The following is a 23,571-nucleotide window of genomic DNA, read 5'->3' as shown; positions in this document are numbered from 1 at the left end:
TAATTTAATCATAGTCATTATAAAAGTCAACCAGTAAATAGCAAGTAAAGCAAGCAGAGTGAAACAACAAGATGAGATAACCAATCTAACTTAAATAATGACAAGCACTGCAATCTAGAACAAAAAATCACACAAGTTAACACTTTAACAGCATTTGCATCCCAGTCTATTAGATCTTTCATACTTGGTGTGACGAAAGTGTGGGATGAGTAAAAACAAGTCCTTACGGGCAAATTCAACCACGCATGGAAAGCCTGGATAAAATCTTCCCCATCCTTTCAGTCCTGTGGAAGGAGGAACTAGAAGAGCCACTGGGTAGAAAATGTGTGTTTCTCCAGCCATGGGGCCTGGGAATGAGTCCAGACACACCGTGCCAAGACCTTGATATGGAGGATGCTCTGTTGCTGTTGCAGTCCATGAGACTTAAAAAGAAGAAGTTCCAAAGCTTTGCAGCCCGCCCATGGGGAGGAACATCTCTGCAGTGCTTTCAAACTCAGATGTAAGCTGGGAGCTTGTGACCCTGAAAAAGGAAACCCTGGTGCTTGGGGCAGAGCATGAGACACAAGCAAATCCAGATTTTGTTCTTTTCAGTCCTTGAGTCTCTTTCTGATGAAAACTGCCACGAGGCTAAAGCTTTTTCTAGAGCTGCAGAGGTAGTGGTTTTGGAGGCTACCACTCCAAAGACGACTCTTAGCACACAACAAAGGTAGCAGCACAGATAGTGAGGGTCAGACAGGACTGGGGAATCTGACCTCATTTGAAGAAACTCTGATGGTGGAGTGCCTTGAATGAAAGAATGACACGATTTTATAGTTAGCACTTACGTATATTTAAATATCATACCTTTCAAGCACATCAGATTGCTGTTGTCTGCTGCTTGCTCCAGCCCTGCTTCCCAAAGCAATGGTGACCCCTTTGGCCTCTGCAGGCAACTCCACATCCTTCAGCAGCAGAGTCAGCTCCATGTGTCACTGACAAGGGACAGTCCATAGTTCCTCCAGTGATGGTTGAGGAACAGACTTTGCTCCCAAGGCTTATACAGCCCTTGGACTTCTTTCTGAGCTGTGTCTATGGTTTAAAGAATTTCTCCTTATTATTTCCCTCTGAGTCTCTCACATCAATTTCCTTCTGTAACCCAAAATCAAACAAGTCATGAGTGCTATGACTCCTCCCCAGGGGAGGAGATCTGTTGTTTTGGAGAGAACCACCCTCTGGCCAAGCACTTTCATAGGTCAGTTCCTGAGTAGTAAAGCCTATAAATAAATGAATTTAGAGGTTTGGTGATGCCTCTGGGAAATTTCAAATCAACACATTTGTGTAAAGGCAGCTCCAGGCCCAGGCCTCTCCCATTCCTTTTATTTTAAGAGACTTATTCTCAAGAAGATTTCTTTCTTGGGGCCATATTTTTTTAAAGTGGTCCTATCTCTGCATCCAAGTGTGAGACTATAATAATAATAATAACAACAGCAATAACAACAACAACAACAGCTAATGATGATGATAAGTGTAATACCTTTCACTTATGTGTTTCTCATTGCTGTGATTTGCATTACATCAGAAATGTACAATAGGGGCTCCCTGCCAAGCAGATAACCAGTGTTGACCTGAAGATGCTATGCTGCAAGACATAAGCAAGCTCCAAATAAAAATACACATGCAAAATTATATACGCTTACATATATGGCCTCAATCTGATTCATCCAAAGAGATGAAAGCAGTTGGCAAACAGCAATTAACTCATTTTCATGCAAGAGATAAGCATCATATTTCTATCTGATGGATGAGTAAGACAAGTTAAATGACTTGCCCAAGGTTACACAATGCATCAGGGCAGAGCTTGGAAGCAGTATAAAGAAGTCTTCATCCCCTGATCTAACTTTCCTCTTCTTGACTTTCATCTGAATTTTCAGTGTACAGAGGAACAGACTTTCAAAATGTGCACACATGTACACGTAGACTTGTGAACCTGGAAGATAAAAAGACATTAAGGCTGGGCTTCAACTGTGTCTGGTTAGCAAACTCCCCTTGAAGACCTGTATGTTCTACACAGCCTCTTAACTTGAGTAGTTTAAAGGGCTGCAGCCAATTAGAATTTGATTTTGAGTAACAAATTTTCTTTTCCAACATCAATTAGATCTGTGCCTCTCTTGATGTTATAATTTTCAGTTTTAATGTCACTGAATTTTGGCTTTGGTTAAAGAAGAAACAAGAGCTGCTGGACAACTGCAAAGGGATGCTTTTCTTAATAGCAGAGAGATTGCAACCATTTAAGCTTCCTTTTTTTTCTTCTTTCTTGTTTTTTGGTGTCTACCTGAGAGAAAAGCACTTACTATTAATCTCGTAGCAGAAAATTACAGAGAATTCACTCACTTCCATAATGTTTTCTACTCAAAGATCTTTAGAAATACTTTGCATTAATTCAGCATGACAGCACTGCTATAAAGGTATATGGGGCTTCTCCACATTTTTGAGAGGAAGAAATTATTGAAAGAAATTTGAAGGTCTGCTTGCTAGCAGTGGGGCTGTGTGGATGGTATGGGCAGGTGTAAATAACTAGGCATATAAATGCAATAGTCCACTTCCAGAGACATATTTTAATATGCATATCAGGAAAACTTCTGTACCCAATAACTATGAAATTTAATATCTCACAAGTGACTGAATTATCCAAGATCTCAAAGGAAATCTGTGGCAGAATCAGGAAAGTGTCCTGCTCTTGTTCTTAAGCCACAAACCCACTTTTCCCTTTGAACCTCCAATCAGTCTTTTCTTTGATTTAAGGTTGACTGAGATGAGCTGATTAAATTTCCATGTATCATCTGGAAGTTTCAGAACAAGCTTGTTTTGCTAGACATTCCCATCAGCCCCCATAGTTTCAGGCCTTTTGATTATAAAATGCTTTTTACGTTAGTCTTCATGGAAACTCCCTTTTTCTTTTGTTTTAATCATTTACAAGCTGGAGCTTTGCCAATTTATGCAACATGGTCTCATCCTACTCATTATTTCATCATACTCCTGCCAGATCTTTATTAAATATATTTCTCCCCCCACTTTAGCAAAAAAGGGATGGGTGCCTGGGAACCTGGATATGCAAAATGAGTGGGAATTCAGATTTTTTTTTTTCTTCCTCAGTGTTTTTCACTCTCTTTTATTCCAGACTCAGAAATATCAGTGAGAAAGGTTATCTTCCCCAGCTGTTGGAGAGAAGTGACTGTCAGGTTTGGGTGGATTATTAGTGAGGGGTGGGATTCTTACTCTCTCCAGGCTCCCACTAGAAGGGAGACAAGCTGCAGACTTTGAAGTCTTATTCATGGTCATAGCACAAAAAAAAAAAAAAACAAGCAAAATTTTCTCTGTGGGTCAATGAAACAGGTTTTTAGCCTTCCTAAATACCTCCCAATCCTTTTCTTTGTGCAGTTCAGATATACTTGGGTTTCCTATGTCCTTTCACTGCTGTGGTACTTCCCTCCCCATGTCATCTGTTATTTTTAAGGTGTGTGCCTTGCTAATGGAAAAAGCTGTACAACTCTCTGTGAATTTTCACCACCCACCTTCACCTCTCTGAAAGCTATGAGCACAACATCTATAATGTGACACTGAGGGACATAGTGGTGCTCTTGGTTTGGCTGGACAGTTGAGGGAACACGGGTGCTGAAAATGCCTGAATCCTGCTGGTGAAGCTTGGCCATGGTGCTTATTCATTTGTAAAGAGTTGTTTGAAGACTATTTCTGCCTTATAAAGATTGATCTTGTGAGGAGGTACTCACAAGAGTACTCACAAGAGGCTGTAGCCTGTGCTGTTCCTACTTGATAAAGCCACACTTTACATTTTTTTTTTTTATAATTTTTAGACTCAAACAAAGCCATGGAGTAATTCCATACTCCGTGTAACAAAATCAGGACCAGACAATTTCCTGGTAACCACACCCTTGAGCAGACCATAGGTCCCAGTCTGTCACTCTCTGCTGTGGTCCATGAGAGGATTTCCCCCCATGTTTGCCTCCCATGGGCACAGACTCTTTTGCTTGTTCCCAGGATGAGAAATTTCTGATGTATTTTGCATATATGTTGAACCACGAGCTTCTGCACAGTTACACAAACTTGTGGTTTCCTATGAGTGTAAGGTTCTCCTCACCCCCAGTGGTTTTCCTAACTTTTATTGGTGATAACTATCAGCTTTTTGTGGTTTGAAGAGAACAGGGGCTCCCATTATTTAAACTTTCTGCTGTGCTGCAAACACTTTAACAAACAACTTGCACAAACTTTTCTCCCTCGACTTGGTGGACCCCATTTTAGTGTTCAGGAGGGGACTTGACACTTCAGAATCCAGCCATGCCTAATTAGCGTAGGTGCGGACAGCACACTGTACAAGGCCTTCTTCTTGCAAAACATGCTTTGTGTACATGTGATTACACATGATGTTGTGTTTGTGTCACTGGAAATGTGCTGTCATCTGAGCTGAGGACCCTGGGTCAGTGTCCCAGGGTGAATTCTCCTCAGGACCCCTGCCCCCCCAATGTCACACATGGCTTATTTCAGTGCATTTCAAGTACAAACACGACTGCTCTTCTGAAGTACTTTTATGAGCCTTGGGGGTAAGTCATCTCAGGCAGGGATGATTTAGCAGTGTGCCTTTGAGAAGGTGAACTCCAGCAGAGGCAGGGAAATCACCCCAAACGTCTCACCAGGGTGGTGGCAGATCTTTTAATGCAGCTCCCAAGAACTACTCACTCCTCTCCAGCACAGCCTCAGGCAGGACTAGGGGATGCACTTCAGGACTCTGCAGCCCACACCGCACAAAGCACTTATAAAAGTAGCATAAAATGTGTTGTGTGCTAGAGCTAAGTGCCTGTCACTGCCAGTGGAAAGCATCAAAACCAGGATGCTTGAGCTGTATTGAATAGAACTGGCCAGGTTCATGCTTAGTCTGAGCAACAGGAACGCAATGTGGGTGCTGTGCCAAAAAAACACAAATATGTGCTCACCTCCTAACAGAGATGAGTGTGGAACCATCTCCAAGGATGATGGCTCCAATGGAGTGTTTGCTGGAGGCAGAAAATGGTGCAAGCAGGCCAGTGGAAGCTGGGAACAAAACCTCAAATAGAAATGAAAATGGGAAACCCATAGGTCTGTAATGAAACACAGGTCAATTGGCTGGAGAGAGGGGAATTACCATAGGGCCCCACTGCTCTCAGAAACTGTGCTGAGATTACAGTGAAAGTGTGATCATGTCAGACTTGGCCTCTGTCTCAGTTCAGAAGCAGCTTGAGAAACAGCAAAATACATTGGGATAGCAAAATACATTGGGATGGCTCTTTCCCAGCTTTGTTTTCACTTGCCTTCTACTTGCCTCTTTGGTATTTGCTGAATTTGTGCTCCAATTTTGTCTTAATTCATGGAATTAATGGTGTGTAAAATGTGAATTTCTGAGGATATGCAGCAAGGAAGTAACTTTTTCAGGAGCTGCTGTTATTGCAGGGTTATTTGTTTGGCCCAGGCCTGATAGTAATGTTGTTTGTGACTTTTAAACTGGCAAATAGGAACACCAATATTGAACTATGTGATGAAAATACCTTTCAACCATCTCACTGTCTGGGAGGGAAGGAACTCCAAGACTGGGCCCATGATTTATGTTTCCAAAGGTGACTTTTACCTTTTGGTGCTCAGCTTTTGGATGTCAAATTCCCAGAACAGCTCTTTGTCAGTAACTGAGCAACCACGAGAGTCACTAAGTTTCTGCCAGGATACCGAGAGTGCTGTCCCAGTACAAACACAGTCTGCTTTATTAAAGTTGAACGGCCTCTAAAGAGGAATATTTCATGGGATGTGAGCATTTAAGTCTATATAACTTCTCTGAGCTAATGTTGAGAGCCAGTTTGCCTTTCCTCATGTGGTCTCACAAGCAGCTGGCAACAAGCCCTAGGAGAGAGACAGCGAGGGTGACAGTCGAGCTCGGGGTTTTTAGGGGTGACAAGGAACAGGAGATCATGGAGAAGCATGCACAGCCCAGTGTATGGGTAAAAGAGCAGCAGTGGCATGGACACAGCTGGTAGCAGGGGCTTTGCCCAAGCCAGTCCTGCATTGGGCAGTTTATCAAACTGCATCACATTGCTTCCAGCACAGCCTTTGGGGAGAACTGGCTATTTGAATGGGGGCACATGTCAAAGAGAGACCCCAGCACCATGGAGCTTGGTGTGTTCTAGCTGCAGACTGATCCCAAAGCCACAGCTCCACTTTGTCCTGTCCCCTTTGCTGTCACATTCCGAAACCTACAATCTCAGTTCAGGCCTGGTGCTTCCCTTTTGGCAAGTGTTAGTCTGCAAAAAATCATCTTGTAATTGCCATGCTGACATCTTTGCTGTGAAGCTGGGCTCTGGAGGCTTGCAGCCCTCTTTCAGGAGGCCCCAGCTCAAGCTGGAGTTGTTAGTTACGCTCTGCACTGGAGCAGCACTCACAAAAAACCAACATGGCAGCTGGTGCTGGGCTTTCATGGACACATAACAGCCCAAATGCCAAAAAGACGAGGGGGGGAAGAAAAAATCTATTTAAGCAGTTTTTCCCTCTCTATAGGAACTTAGCCTGTCAGCAGCATAAACACTTGCAATCATGCACTTCCTAGGATGCATGTGCTATCGAAAAGGGAGGTGTTAATTGCTGTGCTAATTACAACATGATTGCTTTGCACTTGTTTTGCACTTGCAGGTGATTAAATTTTTAACGAAGCATATTACTTGGCACTGTTAGCATAGTTAACACATTTCTCTCTCTCTCTCCTTCTCTCTCTTCCTCTCCCCCTCTCTCTTCCTCTCCCCCTCCTTTTTTTATGCCCTGGGAGAAGTCCTGTGCTGCAGACCCTCGGCTGGCTGCGATGTGCTGTTGCGCTTGGAACGAGCCCCTGTTTGGGCTGTGGGTGGTGGAACCCCGGGATCCTGCTCGGAAAGAGCAGCAGCCTGAGTTATCATCAGGCTCAGCGTGGCGGCGCCGGCCAGATGCGAATGCAGAACCCACCAAGGTATTAGCTAAAAATTAGGCGAGGCTGTTGATGCCAATCTCACAGATTTCATTTAAAAACTATGCCAGCTCTAGCCAGCCAGGCGGCAGCGGCGGAGGGTGTGCAGGAAGGTGGAGAAATGACAGCAAGTTCCCCGTGATTTATTTCTGCTTTGCCGAGTGTGGTCCCAGCTGAATGAGAGCAGGGGAAACTTGCATCTGTTCGACGGGCAGGCTCACATCTCTCCAATAAGGCGGCAATTACACGGCCCAGTGAGGCTGCGTGACCAAAGGAAAGCTGGGTGAGCCAGCCCCTTGGATTTATTAATGGGCATAGATGGCTTTACCTTTCTGGCTGCTGGTTTTGCAAGTTCCCCTGCAAACTTGTTGATTCTGATGGGTTTGAGCGAGTCGATCCCAAAAGAACGACAAATCGTCTTTTAGTGGATGTTGTCTAGCCCAGTGTATTGCTTTTGAATTGCTCAGCTCTGGGGGCTTTTGCCTTTGGAGACTGTCTGGTCTATTTTTTATGGCAGCATAAACTTTCTGAGGCTCTTGGGGTCAGGCTGCATGAATGGACTGGATAGTTGCTAGTATTATACATAAAGAGGGGGTGTGATCCAGTCCTGAAGAGTGCTCCTCACAAGAGGCCAAAAGGCACCTCCTGCTTCTCTTCGGGGATGACACAGATAAAAGGAGAGAAAGTGGGTGGACAGTGAGAGATATTGGAAAGGCTAGAAAAGGCAATCTCAGCCAACTTTTTAAATTTCATGACTGAGAGCCACTCAATGAGGAAGCAGAAGAGGAAAAAAGAATATTCGAAACTGATAAGGAAATATTTTTAGATAACATTTAATTAACCCTGGGAACTTACAAAACACCACTATGTCCAAAAGATTAACAGGATTCAAAACAGACTAGGTAGGCATTTTATGGATGAGAAGAATTCACGAGGCAAGATTTTAAAATCTATAAGAGATGCAAGCTCTCATGCTTCATGGTGTTGAGAAACAGCAAACTGGTGCGGAGTAGGAAAGTGCTTCTCTAGGATGCAGATCATCCCATGATGGTTCATGGGGAGTTTCTTGCACTGTCCTGTGAGGCAGCTGGTCTGGGGTGCTGGCAGGGGTGGGCATTGAGAGAGGCAGAGCAATGGCCTGATCCAGCAGCCAGCCATTCCTTTGTTCCCAGGCAGCATTGCTCTGCATCTGGGCTAGGCCAGGGATACCTCTTAAAACAGAAAGGGGGAAACCAGAGAGCTTGCAAGGAATCTGCTTGAATACTCCTGACATAAATCCTTGCCTCTTGCACACGCACACCCCCAGTGAATTAATAGGAACAAAGGAAAAAAGTTGTTGCTGGGATTGTTTACATACTATAAATTAAAAAGTGCCTGGGAACATCTTCAGCATGAATTAGCTGAATCTATTTTGACTAAATATTTGTGAACCGTTTTTTAGCTGCATTTGCTGAATTTTACAGTGTCCAGGCACACACAAGCATACCTTGATGAGGAGTGAAATCCTGGAGGATTTGGGACAGCAAGTCTGCTCCCTGCAGAGCTGGGAAATAATACTGAGGTTTGGTACCCACATAAGGCAGATAGCTCTGTGCCCTGTAGATGATTTGTTTTTAGCCTTAAGTGTTAAAATAAAGTGTATAAATTGTATAAATTGCTGTGAGGCGACACCCTCACCACACTGTCATGACAGGGCAAGTTCACTCTAGAAGTTCATGGACACTGACCCTCACATGCTAAATATAGATAATGTAAATAGATTTGCCCATTGGCATCAAGGGGCCAAACTTAAGTACCCAAGCTTCACACTTTTTTGCAGTATGTAATTATTCACATGTTGCTGTTCACATAATTGGAGGACTAAGAGGCCAAGGGGGAGTGAAAATGACAATGGGAATATGTTTTTCTGCAGACCCAGAGAGCTTGCATTAACAATTTATAATGCTGGCAAGGCTCTCTTTAATGTTTCATGCATTCTTTAGTCCCACAAATCACAGGCCTTCACCTTTCCCATCACGTTGGCCATGTGGCCCTGCAGCAGGTCTGTCACTCAGGAGTGAAGGCAAAGGATGGGCGAAGACCCTGTGTACCTGGAGGAGCAGAGCCAAAATGAATGTATGTGTGCCCCCTCCATGGCAGGGGCTGAAGAGGTGAGGAGCAAGTGAGTGGTGTCTGTAAAGTCCTAGGGACTCCAGCAAAATGTCTTCAATTGCAGGACTGGTTTTTGCTTGGCTCTTCTGTGCCAGCCTTAAAAGATATGAATTGATATCACTTTTAACTGGCAGGTTTCATTATCTGCAATTTCATTAAAAGTGATACCTGCAGAATGACCGCTGTTTTTTTATTTTTTGCTTTAATGGGTTCAATTCTATCTGCAGCAAACCTTGCCATTCCCCATCTTCCCCCCACTTTCCAAACTTCATATTCTAGTCTATTACTCACTGTCTGTCTGGCCCCTGTCGTATTTGACTGCAGATGTCATAACAGAAAAGAGATGAACAGGCAGCTCTTACTTCCCGATAAATTAATGTGCTGCAGTCTAATCCATATCCCAAATGATAAAGTTAACAACAGTTTGCAAGCCTGTCACATAATCTAAAAAATTCAGATGGATATTTTTCCCCCTTGTGTGGGAGGAAAAACCTGTTTCGGGGATGAACAGTTACTAATACATTTAAGCTCCAGTAGAATGTCATGGACATGGCACAATTAATTCATCTGCCACCCCAATCCAGTGGTGAAGCACTTTTATTGGGAGCAACCTGTTTGGCAGGCTGCTGGCCATGGCGTGCTTCCCAAGGCTGCTGCAGCCTGTCCCCCTCCTTCATCTGCTTGCTCCAGCTGGGCTCGGGCCTCGCTCAGCTGCCAGGTTTTGGGGGCGAGTTTCTGCCACAGTCTTTGGGGTCAGTCACCTGTGTTTCTCCCACAGTCCCCAGCATGTGGTCCCTGGGACGTGGAAACGAGAACTCAGCAAAGCCTGGCTCTAAATCTGCTGTGCCGCTCCAGAAACCGCGGCGTGTCAGCCATGGCAGCACACGTCCTTGTGCAGGAGCAAACTGATGTGCCCACCCCAGTGACAGATATCTGTGGGTCTGCCACCGTGCTGTAGGCAGGGAGGGATGCTCTTCCCAGCCTCTGCCTCCTGTACGGTTTCACTGGGGAAAATGGTGTGTAGAGCCTCTTTGTTCACACAGAGCAGCTCAGGTATGTGGGGTGAGCATCCAAGGGATGGATCCTGAGCTAGGAAAACTGGATTAGCTCCTTAAAAATTCACGGAGTTGAGCTGTTTTACACCAGCTGGCAATGAGGCCCTTCTGGCATAAGTGCCTGTGGGAACTGTGCAAAAAGGGTTTATTTGGGCATGCTCTCCAGAAGTGGGAAACTACCCTGATTTCCTGGTCTAGAATTCCTATAAGAATGTTTCCTGTAAGGTTTTCCCTGTAACTTTCTGCAACCATACCAAATGTAACAGATAAAGGCTTTTATCCTTATATTTTTCAGCTATTTTAATGGCAATCCAGATTGGCAGAGGAACGAGGGAAAAGAGAAATGCAATAATGAAAACTTTAAAAGCTTTCTCTGCTGCAAAGGCATCAGCTGAGTTATAATGCATGGAAAGGGTGTGAAGGAATGAGAAATATCCAGATCAAAGCTATGTTGCATATCCTTAATTTCAGTGCTTCATTTTGCTCTTCTTGCCAGTTCTACAGGTTGGTTTTTCTTTTTGTTTTTCTGATGGTAGGCACAGCTGACCTGATGCTTAGATCTAAAGTTTGCATTGCTGATGTTACACTGCAGCTCCCTTTTACTTCAGCCTGCAACCCCACTTCAAATTCTGTGCTAAGCGCACTTTGAAGGGGCAAATATAAGGTGGACAGAGATGGGAGGTGGTCAGTGTCAGGATGTTAGCTGCAGTTACTGCACTTTCATTGAAAGAAACAGGTGAAAATGAGATGTCGGCTTGTTGCGGGATTCACTTGGGAAGCTGGAGGAATACCACAGTGGGCAACAGCTTTTTTAGAGTGCTGTCTCCTGCATAGAATGAGCACAATGTCCTACAGCCCTCAGAGCTGGGCAGCCTGGGACAAAACAGCCTCCTCCTAACCTGCTTGGGGTTGTTCCTTTGCTTCAGAGTCACCTTTGAGAAAAGCAAAGCCATGTTCAGGCTCTACCTCTCTCTGCCATTTTGTCAGACCTGGTATCAGTGCTGCCCTCATGCTTCGTCAATAGAGGCTGAGCAAGTATAGATGCAGAAAATATCTTGCCACTATGGGACATACACCTATATCTAATGCAAGGAAAACCACAGGTGCTGACTTTAAGAACATTTCCCGCTTTAGGAGACACAGACAGAGGACAGCCGTTGTTCAGGAGTTTAATGGTCACTGGACAAGGATCCTGTAAGCGGCCCCTCTTCCTCTTGGATGCTTCTGATGCCAAATAGGGGAAGGCAAAGCTTGTTCCTGAGGCTGACCTATTTCTGTGGAGCAGCTGCGAGCCAGGGTAATAATCCACTTATCTGGTGAGAAACCCACAACAGCACCTCACAGACAGGCATTGTCTTGCAGAGCTCTGGTTCTGCAGCCTGTGGCTGGGTGGGTGCTGACAGCCTTCCCCAGAGCCCCTCCTCAGCTGCTCACAGTGCCCCAGAAGAAGAAGGTTGGTCCAAAAGATGGCGTGGTGTGGATTACTGAAACCTTTGCTTGAAATTGTACCTGGTGGTGATGTTTGCAGAAAGCTTTATAGAATACCCAGAACTGCCAAATGAGTAAAAAGTAGAGTATACCAGAATGCTGTGAGGAAAATCTGTTATTAAGCCACCTTCAGTGAATGGCAATGCCTTCACCAAGGAGTCATCTGAGTGCATTTTCCCATGCCTTGTGGTTTGAAGTTGGTAATGGCTGGGGGGTGGCCAGCTTCCCCACACTTGCATCTTGCAGCCTTGGTGGTGTGGAGAATGGTGGAGCACAGACCAGCCCTGGTGCCCAAATGCTGCTGATCAGCTTCAGCAATGCCACCAGGTGTGGTTTCATGCCAAAAGTGAGATACTGAAAGGTGACATCTCTGCAACTCCCTAAAAGGCCACGCAAATCCCTGGTCAGCTGCCACCCTGCTGTATTGCAACCTTGGCTGGTTTCCTCACAAGCCTCACATCAGGGATGCTCCTGAGGTCAGAGCAGGCAGCAGTTCTGCCTACTTCAGGGCCTGGGTGGGAGGGTGGGGAGGTGGAGACCCATGGTTTGTGTGCTGGGGGAGGCTGCAGTGGGTGAGCCAGTCCCTGCTGACCAGGGTGTGGTGTGCCACTAAGGGACCTGCTCAAGCCTGCCAAGGTCTTACTGCTACCACCACATAGCTCATGTCGGTTCCCACTTACTAGAAAATCTTTCCCAGATCAGGAATGAGGTAACTCTCACTCACCCAGTTAGCTCTGTCTCCCAAGAGCCTTCCAGGCAAAGAGCAAGGTTCTCCCCTGAGCAGCTCTGTGCTATTTGAATACTTTTGCTGAACTTTCTCTGGCTAAAAATTGCCTTACCTCAGGGGATTCTTGTGCCTGAGGGACTGCAGAATGTTCTGCTGGGCATGCCAGGTGAGTGCTGGCAGAAGGTTAAAACTAACTCCTCTTGTGGGTTTGGTGATCTACACAGAAAAACGTGGGTGTATCTGAAGAGAGTGTGGAGCTCATTATATGGTATATTTGAAGACTCATAGCGTGATTTATTCAGGGCACACATCTACCTCTTCCTCATCTTTTGTAAAAAATAATCTCAAAATTGATACAGAGTAAGAGGATGACACCGGTTCTGACCATAAACTTTTTACTAAGTACTTTGGTTGAGGACATTTCCAAACTGCCTGGGAATCATCTCACATAGACCAGCTGATCTTCAGCTCCATCCCCCTTGCCCAGAAAATGATTTCCAGCATTGTGGGATACCAGGACCTAATAGCCGGGTAAAAGCATACTATTGCCTTTTTCCTTACTGGATTAGAGCGTTTTTCCCTTAGGGAGAGAAGTGGAGTGGGGAACCACAAGGGCAACCTAGGCCATTAGGGCATTAGTGTTCTGTGGTATCTTCATTTCCCATATTTATACATAATACAGGTTTCATATTGGTCATGGCCTTGGATTTTCTCTATGACGATAATGCTAATAATAATGGTGATGGTGGTATTATTGTTATTACTATTAATAACAACAACAGTATGTTTAAATATACTCTGTTTCTCCTGCATCCTTGCTTGATTCTGGTAAATCTCACTATTTAGAACAGATCCAGCTGTTAGCACTGAAGACACAAAAAACAAATGAGAGCTGACTGCTTCAGACAGCTGATGGATTAGCAACAGCTAAAGTTAAAAAGCTACAAGTCTTCAGAGGGATGGGAAGATATTGCGCATAGGATCCAAAATTGTTGAATGTGAGCACTTTAAATAATACAATCATCCATTGTGAAGATTTCATAAAGATGTTGCAAAAGAAGGGTTTCTTTGGTGTTCATCTTTTCCATAGAAATCCTTTATGAATAAAAAACCTATAAAACAAATAGTTCCATGAGCATTGGAAGTAATGAAGCCTGGTTTCACAGAATGGGTGAAGCTGGAAGGGACTGCAGTGGATCATCTAGTCCAACATCCCTGCAGGGGGATCCTGGAGCGCGTTGCACAGGATTGCATCCAGACGGTTCTCGAATATTTCCAGTGAGGGAGACTCCAGAGTCTCTCTGAGGAAAATCTGTTCCAGCACTCACTCAGCTGCACAGTGAAGTTCTCCTCAAATGGCTTCCCACAGCTCCTTTCTGTGTGGATCGTCTGCTGGCTGAGACAGAGATCATCAGCTTTTCCTTTCATTGGCACTAATAAGTTCTTGCATCTTTTTGTCTACTTATTTTCATAAAATTTATGGGGACACTTACCCTACCTCTTGGCTCGGCTGAACCATTGCAGACTGGTTCAAAAGTGACAGACAAGATAAGGGGACAGATATGCCTATCCATGGGGTGACCTTATGTGTGCCCAGGAAATCAGAGCCATGGACTAACCACTGTTGGGGGTGTCCTCACCTGACTTTACTGCTGCTGCACTGTGCAGTGCCATCCCAGAGCAAACAGGGTGTCCAGTGGTGAGGAAAGCTTACAACATGCCCCTCTCCTGCTGTAGCATGTAAAGTGAACTTCTCTTTGCACACTGATGACATTCATACTGTCACTGAGACAGTGAGAAAAGTCCTTGGAGTGGAGGCTAGCCTGGAGATAGGTATCCCTTTAGGTCCCCTTTTCAGGAGTATCAGGTGATATTTCCGTCCCTTCATCTCCCACTGACCGAGAGCCATGGTGCAGATATAACCCAGGGGAGTTCAGCCTGGCTGCCCTTTTGTCTGCAGAAGCCTGTGCAGAAGAACCTTTTTGTAACAAATTCAAATCATGCTCCAGTAATGTTCCTGTCTTTCTTGAATCCTATATAAGTAGCATGACTTATATTGGCTTCAGAAGACAAATCAGAGAAATGTTTTCACGATGTTCCAGTGGCTACAAAGATCAAGGCTCCCTTTTTACAAGGAGTCACTTGGAAAGATGATGGGTCATGGGTATAAATTATTCCTGGGGAGTTTCAATTAGACATAAGAGGAAAATATTTTACAATCAGGACAATCAGCCATTGGAATAATCTAGCAGAGAAGTGGTGGATACCCCAACATTGGTCACTTTTAAGATTCAGCTGAAGAGAGTACTTGGCCATCTTGTGTAGACTGCTTTAGCCAAGAAAGATTGGAACAAATGATCCTTGAGGTCCCTTCCAACTGGGTATCCTATGATTTCATGAAATTAATTTGTGAGTTGTCCAGAGGTATTCCTCCAAATGTAGAAGGTTGCTGAGCTAAGGAGGTCCTTCATCTTCAGCAGCCTTGGAGGAGCCCTCAGAGATTCCCTGGGGACTCTGAATGTTGCCTAGATACCCTAGCATGAGAACTCAGGAAGATAAGCCAGCCTTTTAATCTTATTTTTCTTAATTAAGGGGATTGATGGCATAAGCTATTCTGATTACCAGTGATGAGCTGTGGGCCAGTAAAAGATGGAACAAATTTGAGTCCTTATAGCTCAGACATATCTTTCTGGTCTCTGCAACGGCCTACGCATTTTTATTTCTCACTTTCTTCAGGCACACAAAAACATTTCACTCTGGAACACAGCAAGAACAACGTGGTGCAACCACATTGTTTCATCAGATGGAAACCTGTGTAATTTCAAGTGATCCCCACTGCAGTTTAAACAGACACAGAGACCACATTTTCATTAACTCGTGAATATACACAGATTTTACAATGGCAGTTTGAATTTGGAAGCGGGTGCCCATCTGCAATCTAGGGACATCTTGTTAGCAGATGTTATTTGTCTGAGAGATGTTGAACTTTTTCTAATGATGCTCCTTTTTTTTTTTTAACATTTGCAGTACCCTGAAGAAACACAAAGGCACAACTACTACTTTACAAGCAGCAAATTGTTTTCTGGTTGAAAATACTGTATAAAGACAAATTGTTATTTTTACTTTGCAGACAGACTTGTTCACAAAAGTGTGTGTGGGCAAGGTGAGCCTGTTTATGTAAGTAGCTGTTTCCTATTATTCTAAGGAATTCATGAATGCAAAGCATATAGATAAAATCCCGCTCTGTGAGTGGGTTTGTTGAGCAAAGTTGTTAGATGTCTATTAAAAGGAAAGAACTCTTGTAAAGCAGGTTTTCGCAGATGTAATGTGTGAAAATTGTTATTAAAGTATATCTAGGATATTTCCAGCAGAAGGAATAATGTGCAATTTTTGAAATTAAGATTTTGTGGCTGAAATACAAAGAAAGTCAGAATTTGAATTCAGATGTATATATGGGTTTCCTTATGTGACATTTCTAGATTGTTCACTGGGAAGAAAAATGTTTCAAGATGCTTGTCTTCATTGTTAAATGCACTAATCCAGGGAGGTAAGTAACAAAACCCCCAGTGATGTAGGACCACTGGGGTTGTCCTCATGGAAATAGGTTATCTGTTCCCACTTTGTCGTATCAGGCTAAACCCACCCCTTCTCCCTTTTGGCTCAGGCTGATGAAACATTTCTTTCCTGTGTCAGATATTTTTTTGCTGGGGGAAGGAGACCACCTACAGTTTGCACCAGAGGCAGGAATGTTTCAGGAGAGCTCTATGCACACTGCCCATCTTTAATTTCCCAAAGAAATGGGAGATGAACAGGACAAGGGGCTGAAACTCCTCCTCTGATGAGGAGCAGCAGTTGGCGATTTTCCTGATTTAAAGCTAAACAAATGGACTCTTTACACAGCTGAAATCTTCCTTCAAATAGGTAATGAATGCACTATTGGCAACACACATGTGTGGACCTCTTGGGCTATAGTAAGTTTTGTGGGACCTTCTGGGTGTGTATCAGGAGATGTTATTAAAGCTGTTGTTGCCACCATTCTCATATGAACTTCTTGCTGTAGTCAAAGTTTTAATTACCAGTCCCATTCATGAAGCTGGGTTATTGGCTTAAACTTCAAACTTTGGGTTGGTTTTTTCTTTTAGTTGAATGGTGGAAGGTTTCTATTTAATTGGATGCTGGACATGTTGGTCTCTATTCCTTCCAGTGGTGAAGAAAGAGCTCTGAAGTTAACCCAAATGCATCCTGAAGATGAAAAGAACAAAGAACACAAAGACCATGGCTTGAAAAAGAACTTTTTTTTTCTTTCTTTCCTCTACTTTTTTTTTTCCTTTGGAAGCCACAGCTGTGATTTTGCCCTGATGGATGTTTTTGAATACTGGATGCTGGCAAATGGGGACCAATCTGAATAAATATATAAAATAAAAAAATACAGCATCCCTGATTAATAACTAAAGTATTTTTTATTCCCAAACATACACATAAACCAGCTCCACCCCGATTAATCAGGTCTGACTGTAGTATGTAATACTTACCATTTTTTAATTAAAATTGAGAGCTCATACTGTCCAGAATACATGTGCATTCTCTGAAAAATTACAGCACAAGAAGAAGCCATTTTTTTCCCCTACTCCTGCTACAAATTTCCTATTGAACTTTAAAGGCAATTCCAGGTGCAGCCAAACACTATCCATTTCCATTATCTTTGCCTGTACTCCTAATCAGAGCAGCACAATCTGCCTTCAGAAACATTTGTTCTGAATGGCTGCTGTTTCTAAAAGCAGATGCTCTTGAAAATGCAGCTGTCAATAGCTCCACTAACCAGTGTTTTCTTACAAAGAAATATCCCAGTTAAGGTTTGCTTGGATTTAACAATATGCTTATGATCATGCTGGTGATGTATAATATTTTTGCCTGTGTGCATGGAACAAATCAATAAGCTGCTTCTTCCTGAGCCTGGTTTTGCTTTTGCTCCTGCCCATATAAATCAGGGAGATTTCTGCTCAGATGAGTAGTTACACCTGGATAAAATTGTGGGAGATAAGTCTCAATTCCTTTGTTTGAGGCAGAAACAGGTTTTTGTACATGGAGGGAATAACGAAGTACTTCATGGTTCCTTTCTCTCTGCGCTCTGTTTTTTCCCTTTTTTATTATTTGAACAAATAAGATTTTACTCATATATTACACCAAACCAATGACTCCATCTAGCTTCCCACAGTGCACTTTTTACAGCAGAGAATACTCCTTTCTTGTCTCGCTGAAGCACATATTTTCACATAATTTGCAGTGATAATATAACTCTGCTGAGTAGCTTGATAGAATGTATCACTCTTCACAGTCTAGCAGTCCCCCTCCTTAACTAATGGAAGTGGTAGACTCCTGGTAGTCTTGATTTTAAACATTTTAAATATATATAATGGTTTGCATACTGTGCAGTGATTTGTAAAATGTGAATGCCTACAAAACCATGGTTACCAAGCATAACATTATCTTATTTTTACTTACACAACCAGTAAAACAGCTGGAGGTCTAAAATCATGGCCTGGCATTAAATGCATTACTACATTTTAACAATGCAGGATGAGGCTGTCCTTTCAGCTGAGAGATAGGAAGAGAAGTGTAGTGATTACTGGAAAATTAACACCTCCCATTTTAATAGACTGACTATACCAAATGCACTTAAGTAGAAGCCCTTCAATTGAAATGAATTGGAATTTTATCTACCTAAAAAGTGAGTAAGGCACAAGTGGCTTTGAGCTGCACAAATAGCAGTATCAATCTGCAGAGTGGAAATGGAGTATTTTACTAATAGAAATCATGTCTTCTGTTTTAAGACTCACCTGTGTGGTACCACTTACATTTCTTTTTTCTTATTCCTGTTCCCCTAAGGAGATCCATAACCACAGTGCTTCCTTAGTTTCCCTTTTTAACATCCATAATTGTACTCAACTGGCAATGAATAAAGCTGTGAGCCGTAAACCCTGGTCATTTCAGCCTGCCCACAAGTTTCAGGACTGGGTTTCTTCACCTCAATTAGTGTTACCAAGCCCTATCAGTAAATCTCCACAACAGTGGTGTCAAAGGACATCAATTTGGCTGCTGCACATGGTGTCTGATAAATAACACCTTAATTGTTCTTCCAGAAATATGCCTCCACAAGCCTTGTTGAAATGTTCAAGCTCTCCCAGGATGTAGTTTCAGTGGGGGCTTTTGCCTGGTAGGATGCTGATGGAAGACAACATGCTGACTCCCTGTGGGGCAAGAGAGACACCCCAGTTTTGAAGAAAACCACCAATGAACAGGACACCTGGGAATACTGTAGGAGCAGGTAACATGGCACAGTTCAAAGCACAAGTTTCTCATAGTTAAAAATATGTTCTTAAATGCATTTGTTCATGAAAAATGTCTGGAAACAAATATTCCTCTTTATTTCATCTGTTCTTACACATCATGGCACCTCTTGGCAGCATCCCCTCTTGGATCCAGAAGAATGTTCCACCAAAATCACCCCAGAAAGTTCCCAAATTCCTCAGGTTTCAGGAGTCTGAGGACTATCGGCGATGTGAAGGGATCACTCTGCACCTGGTCAACGTGACTCCAATATCCGGTCAGTGAGACAGGTGCAGACTGAGAACTGTCAGCACTTCCCAAATCAGCCCCATGAAGCTGCATGTTCTTCCCTTAGACAGAGCTCTTCTGCTACAACTATGAGCCCATTCATGGCTGCAGTGGCAGTAAACAGCATTCTGGTGGCTCCCCCAGCCCCAACAAAAGTACAGGGAAGGGCAGCCAGGAGCTGATATGCTGCTTTCTGGCTCTGCCCGCACTGGGGAATAGTGGGAGATTTGGCTAAACACTTGTGACATTAGGAGACTGAGATCTGATTCATCTGCCCGATAAAGCTTTGAACAAGGTATTGGGGGAATAAAAAGCATTTGACTCTTGTCTCACAACACGAGTTTTACATCAGAGGTATTACTAGCTGTGTTTACACAGGCAGCCACGCCGGCTCTCAGACTCCACAAAGTCCATTAAAACCAGCTTGTGCAACCCCCTGCAAAGCCTCCTGCTTGGCTTGCCTGACTCATGCTCCAAGGAGTGTACTCAATGCACACTCCTCACCCCCTGTGCCAGCAGCCCTGAGGTGCAAGCTCCCAGCACTCAGCTCCCAGGCGTAGCGTCCATGCTGGAGGGGAGAGCCTTCCTCTCTCCCAGGCTGCCAAACCATAGGTGAGGAGGGGCAGAGAGCTGTGGTACTGCCTGCCCCAGCTCTTCCTGTCCATCCTCTTGTGGACAGGTCTCCCTGGGCACTGAGCACCCCACTGTGTGCTTAAGGAGTCAAGGTAGAAGTTTAGCCAGGGTAAACAGCAGCGCTGAGCTACCCCTGCCGGAGAGGGTCTCTTCTTGGAGACCCAACAGCGCCTCTCCTCATGGCACAGTTATTGCAAAGGCAAGGTTGTGGTGGTGTTGGCACAGCATCTTGGACTCAAAAATGACTTGTTTACTTTGGAGAAGATCAGAGAAGGACACAGATTATACAACAAAAGGAAAGAATGAGGCTGGTTAATAGCACTGGCAAATAATGGAGGAAAAAAATTGCAATTTTATTCAAAGAAGAAAATAAGCATTGTAGTAAACATGCAGACAATCCACACCAAACACAAATCTGGTTTCTGTGTGTAAATGTGTGGTCTAGCTGCAATCTTTATGGAAGCTGCTCCAGCTTCAAATGAATGTAGTATTTCTGAAATAGTTGGAATGAATGCTGTCTCTGGAAGGAAACAATGGATGTAGTAAACAAGCAAATATCTTGTCAACAGCTGAGCAACAAGGGTGCTGAAAATTCCATCAGAGGAGAAGTAAGCATGGGATTTCTGATGATACGCTTGTCCAGAGCTTGTTCTGTGGGTACAGGGACAGAGCAGCTCCCAGAGAACGTGTCAGCCCTCCACACCCCAAAGTCTGGAGACAGGCGCCTGCTTTTAGCAATTTCCAGCCATACTGATGGGAATGTGTTCAAAAGCAGGGATCAGCTGCATGCCTTACAAATGAAAAGCCTATGCATTCAAGGTGGTTCAGATGCAGTTTCACATTTCTAGTGCCTGGTCCTTTTCCTCAGGACACCCTGCCTCAAAAGGGCATTCTGCATTACAGAAGAGCCTAGTAGTGTGGCCTGGCTTTCCTGCCCTGGCTGTCCCCTTTCAGGTTTTGGATATGCCAGGAGTACTGATAACACATCACTGGGAGAAAAGCTGCTCTCATGTGGGTCAAGCTGAACCAGGTGCTACCAGTGGTGGTACCCAAGTTTTGTGCCATTACCTCTACTCCAGCTCCCTCAAGCATGGGCTCAGACCCGCAGCTGTGGCAAAGCTGCTTTTTACAGTGGAACATTTTTTACTGGTTACAGAGTTTTTGCTCTGCAGTGATGTACTTTGTGAGGAAGGGGCAGGCGGGAGGGTGGGACAGTGCCTTGTTCAGCCTGCTCCTCCTGCACTGCTTTTCATGTGGATGTTGGTGTTTGTTCCTGGAGCGAGGGTGGCCATCCAGGTGAAACTGCTGCTCACCTGCTCTCTGTGTCCTGCCAGAGGATTCCCCTGCTGCACAAAGTGCACTACCATTGGAAGGAATTCCTGTGGGATAGCACCTTTGCCAGAGCTGCATGGGAGATGAAGCTAGAACAGTAAGAAAAGCACAGTATTTTCCTCTTAAAACAGATCCCCCCTGGCCCAAACACACACCATGGACTTGCTAACTACTGACTTACAAGCATGTCATTCTTTTGTATCCTTCACTTTTCACTGGTGTTAATTTTTCAATGTTTTTTCCTTTTTGGGGTGACAAAGAGGAACCTCATCTTACTGTGTGCTGTCAATTAGCTGCTTTAGCCCTTCACCCACAGGTGAAAGCTTTGTGTGATGCAGAAAGTCCCAAAGATGTTGCCAGAGGAACCTCAATTACTTCTCTCTCCACACCTAGTGGGGATTTACACTTCTCTCTCCACACCTAGTGGGGATTTACAAACACACTTTAGGGAGTTTAGTCTGAGCCTGAGTGGTTGGCTGTATCGAAAAGCTCTGCTCATTGCTTTGTAAATCCAAAAGATTCCATAGGTTCCTTCCCTTCAAATTTTCATAGAAGAGCCTGTAAGTGCCTTGGACCAAATAGCTGTGCAGTTAATGAACTGTGCACACACAAGCACTATGTCCAGCTATGAATTCACACTTAATAGTTCAACAGAAATGTCTGGTTTCATATGTTTCTCATTCTTTTTAAAATAGTGATAGGCTTGTCAATTAAATCCATCTTTAAAATAGATTTTACCTAATATATGCACTGCCCAGTGAGATTCATTTAATGTTATCTTTTCCACATGCATTTCCAAGAGAATTAAAGGACCCAATATTGTATTGTAACCCGTGATTTTTTTTTCTTCAACTTCCCTAAATACCAAACATCTGATAGGATACTGTAAGACCCTCTGGAGAAATTTTTTTTTATGGAGAGACCAGAGTGAAAATTTTCAATCTGAAATGCGCATAAGGCTAGATTTTCAAAACATAGGCGGCTGCCTCCCTTTGTGTGTTTCAACCCAAGGTACCCAAAATATGATTTTTCAGGGATGCTGAGCAAACATAACTCCCATGGACTCCAGCCAGAATTTTTCCTGTTCGCCACAGCTGCAAATCAAGCTCTGCATTTCTAAGGGGACCAGAAAGCATTCCTTGAGCAGTTTTTACATCCAATATTCTCTTACTGTGGAAATAGGCTTAAGTGATACTTGATGGCATTCAGTCACAGACGACACAGCTCATAAAGCCAAAAAAAAAAAGAGGATAAAAGAAAAAAAAAAGAAAAAGAAGCAAAACTCAGGTGGTGAAAATTTACCTCAGTGTGTGAGAAAGAGGAGGGGGAGAGAGTTTTTGCGTGAAAGCTTCACTCTTTGTTAAAGAGACAGATGGTTTGCATCTACTGGCATGAATATTACAAGCTTCAGGTGTCCCAAAATGCTGTGAAATGCAACATTATAAATTGGTGGCAAATAATAAGTCCAAAGTTATCAAGGAAAACAATGGCTTTTGCCTCTGCTACAGGTAATTTAGGGAAATGTTCCCAGAATTCCTTTTTATTAAGAAAGAACTCTTTGCTGAGTATGAGTAAGACAAAGAGGAGCTGGTTCCATTAGGAAGTACTATGCATCTGAAAATATTTTTACTGTTTGTTTTCAATATTGTTGGATCATGTCCCCATTAGTATCCCCTCAAACCTACTCCCCTCCATTCCTTTCCATAATGTTAATCAGATCCTTCATTTCCTCCAAGCCCACAGTCCTTAATTGCAATTTACAGACACTGCAATGGAGCACAAGCTGGTCAAAACAGCTGTGGGAATGTTTCTACTTTGAAGGAAATACTACTGGTGAGGATAATTTTGCAGCCAAATAGATTTTTTCTTCATTTGTTTTAACACAGTATCTTCTGTCCCCTCACAGCCAGTTTCCATAGGTACAAGTAGGCAGCTTTTCTGCCTGGTCACATGCTGGTTTTTGTTGAGGATTTCTGAATTTTTGATTTTGTGAGCCAATGTTCCAACATGCTTGTTCATTGCTAAGATTTGGAAGATCATAGTGGAACATTTGATACCCAAGTATCACCGAAAGGTCTCTGTGAATTCACCTACACTTACTGGTATTTACTATATTATTCTCTGAGATACAGCCCAAACATTCACAAAAATAGAAATTCACAAACTTTAATTTAGACTTTAAAAAAAACTTATGATACCCAGTGACTCGGGACAAAAGAAATATTGAGTGTCCTGCACACTTGTAAGACAACTTATGGCTCAATTTCATTGTGGTCTTGGTCAGGGTTCCCTTGCTCTATCCCTCAGACTTTTTAAAAAGTATTGCTACTAGCTGACTTTTGGCTAAATGGGCTCTTATGGCCGTACATTCTAGGCAGTCCTGGTAATCTGATTGACCTGGGCTCAGCCATTGAGCTCGAGGTGTCTTTGGCTTGTGCTTGCTGCCTGGTGAATCTGTCCCAGGAAGACACACAGAGTGTGTTTGCAATTGTTTTCCCAGCAAACAATGCAAGGTGTGATTATCGTCTCGTGCCAACTTTACTGTGGTATAGGACTATTTA

The sequence above is a fragment of the Geospiza fortis genome, unplaced genomic scaffold (assembly GCF_000277835.1).
Source record: "Geospiza fortis unplaced genomic scaffold, GeoFor_1.0 scaffold219, whole genome shotgun sequence".
Taxonomy (NCBI): domain Eukaryota; kingdom Metazoa; phylum Chordata; class Aves; order Passeriformes; family Thraupidae; genus Geospiza; species Geospiza fortis.
Note: the sequence above shows the minus strand (reverse complement) of the source record.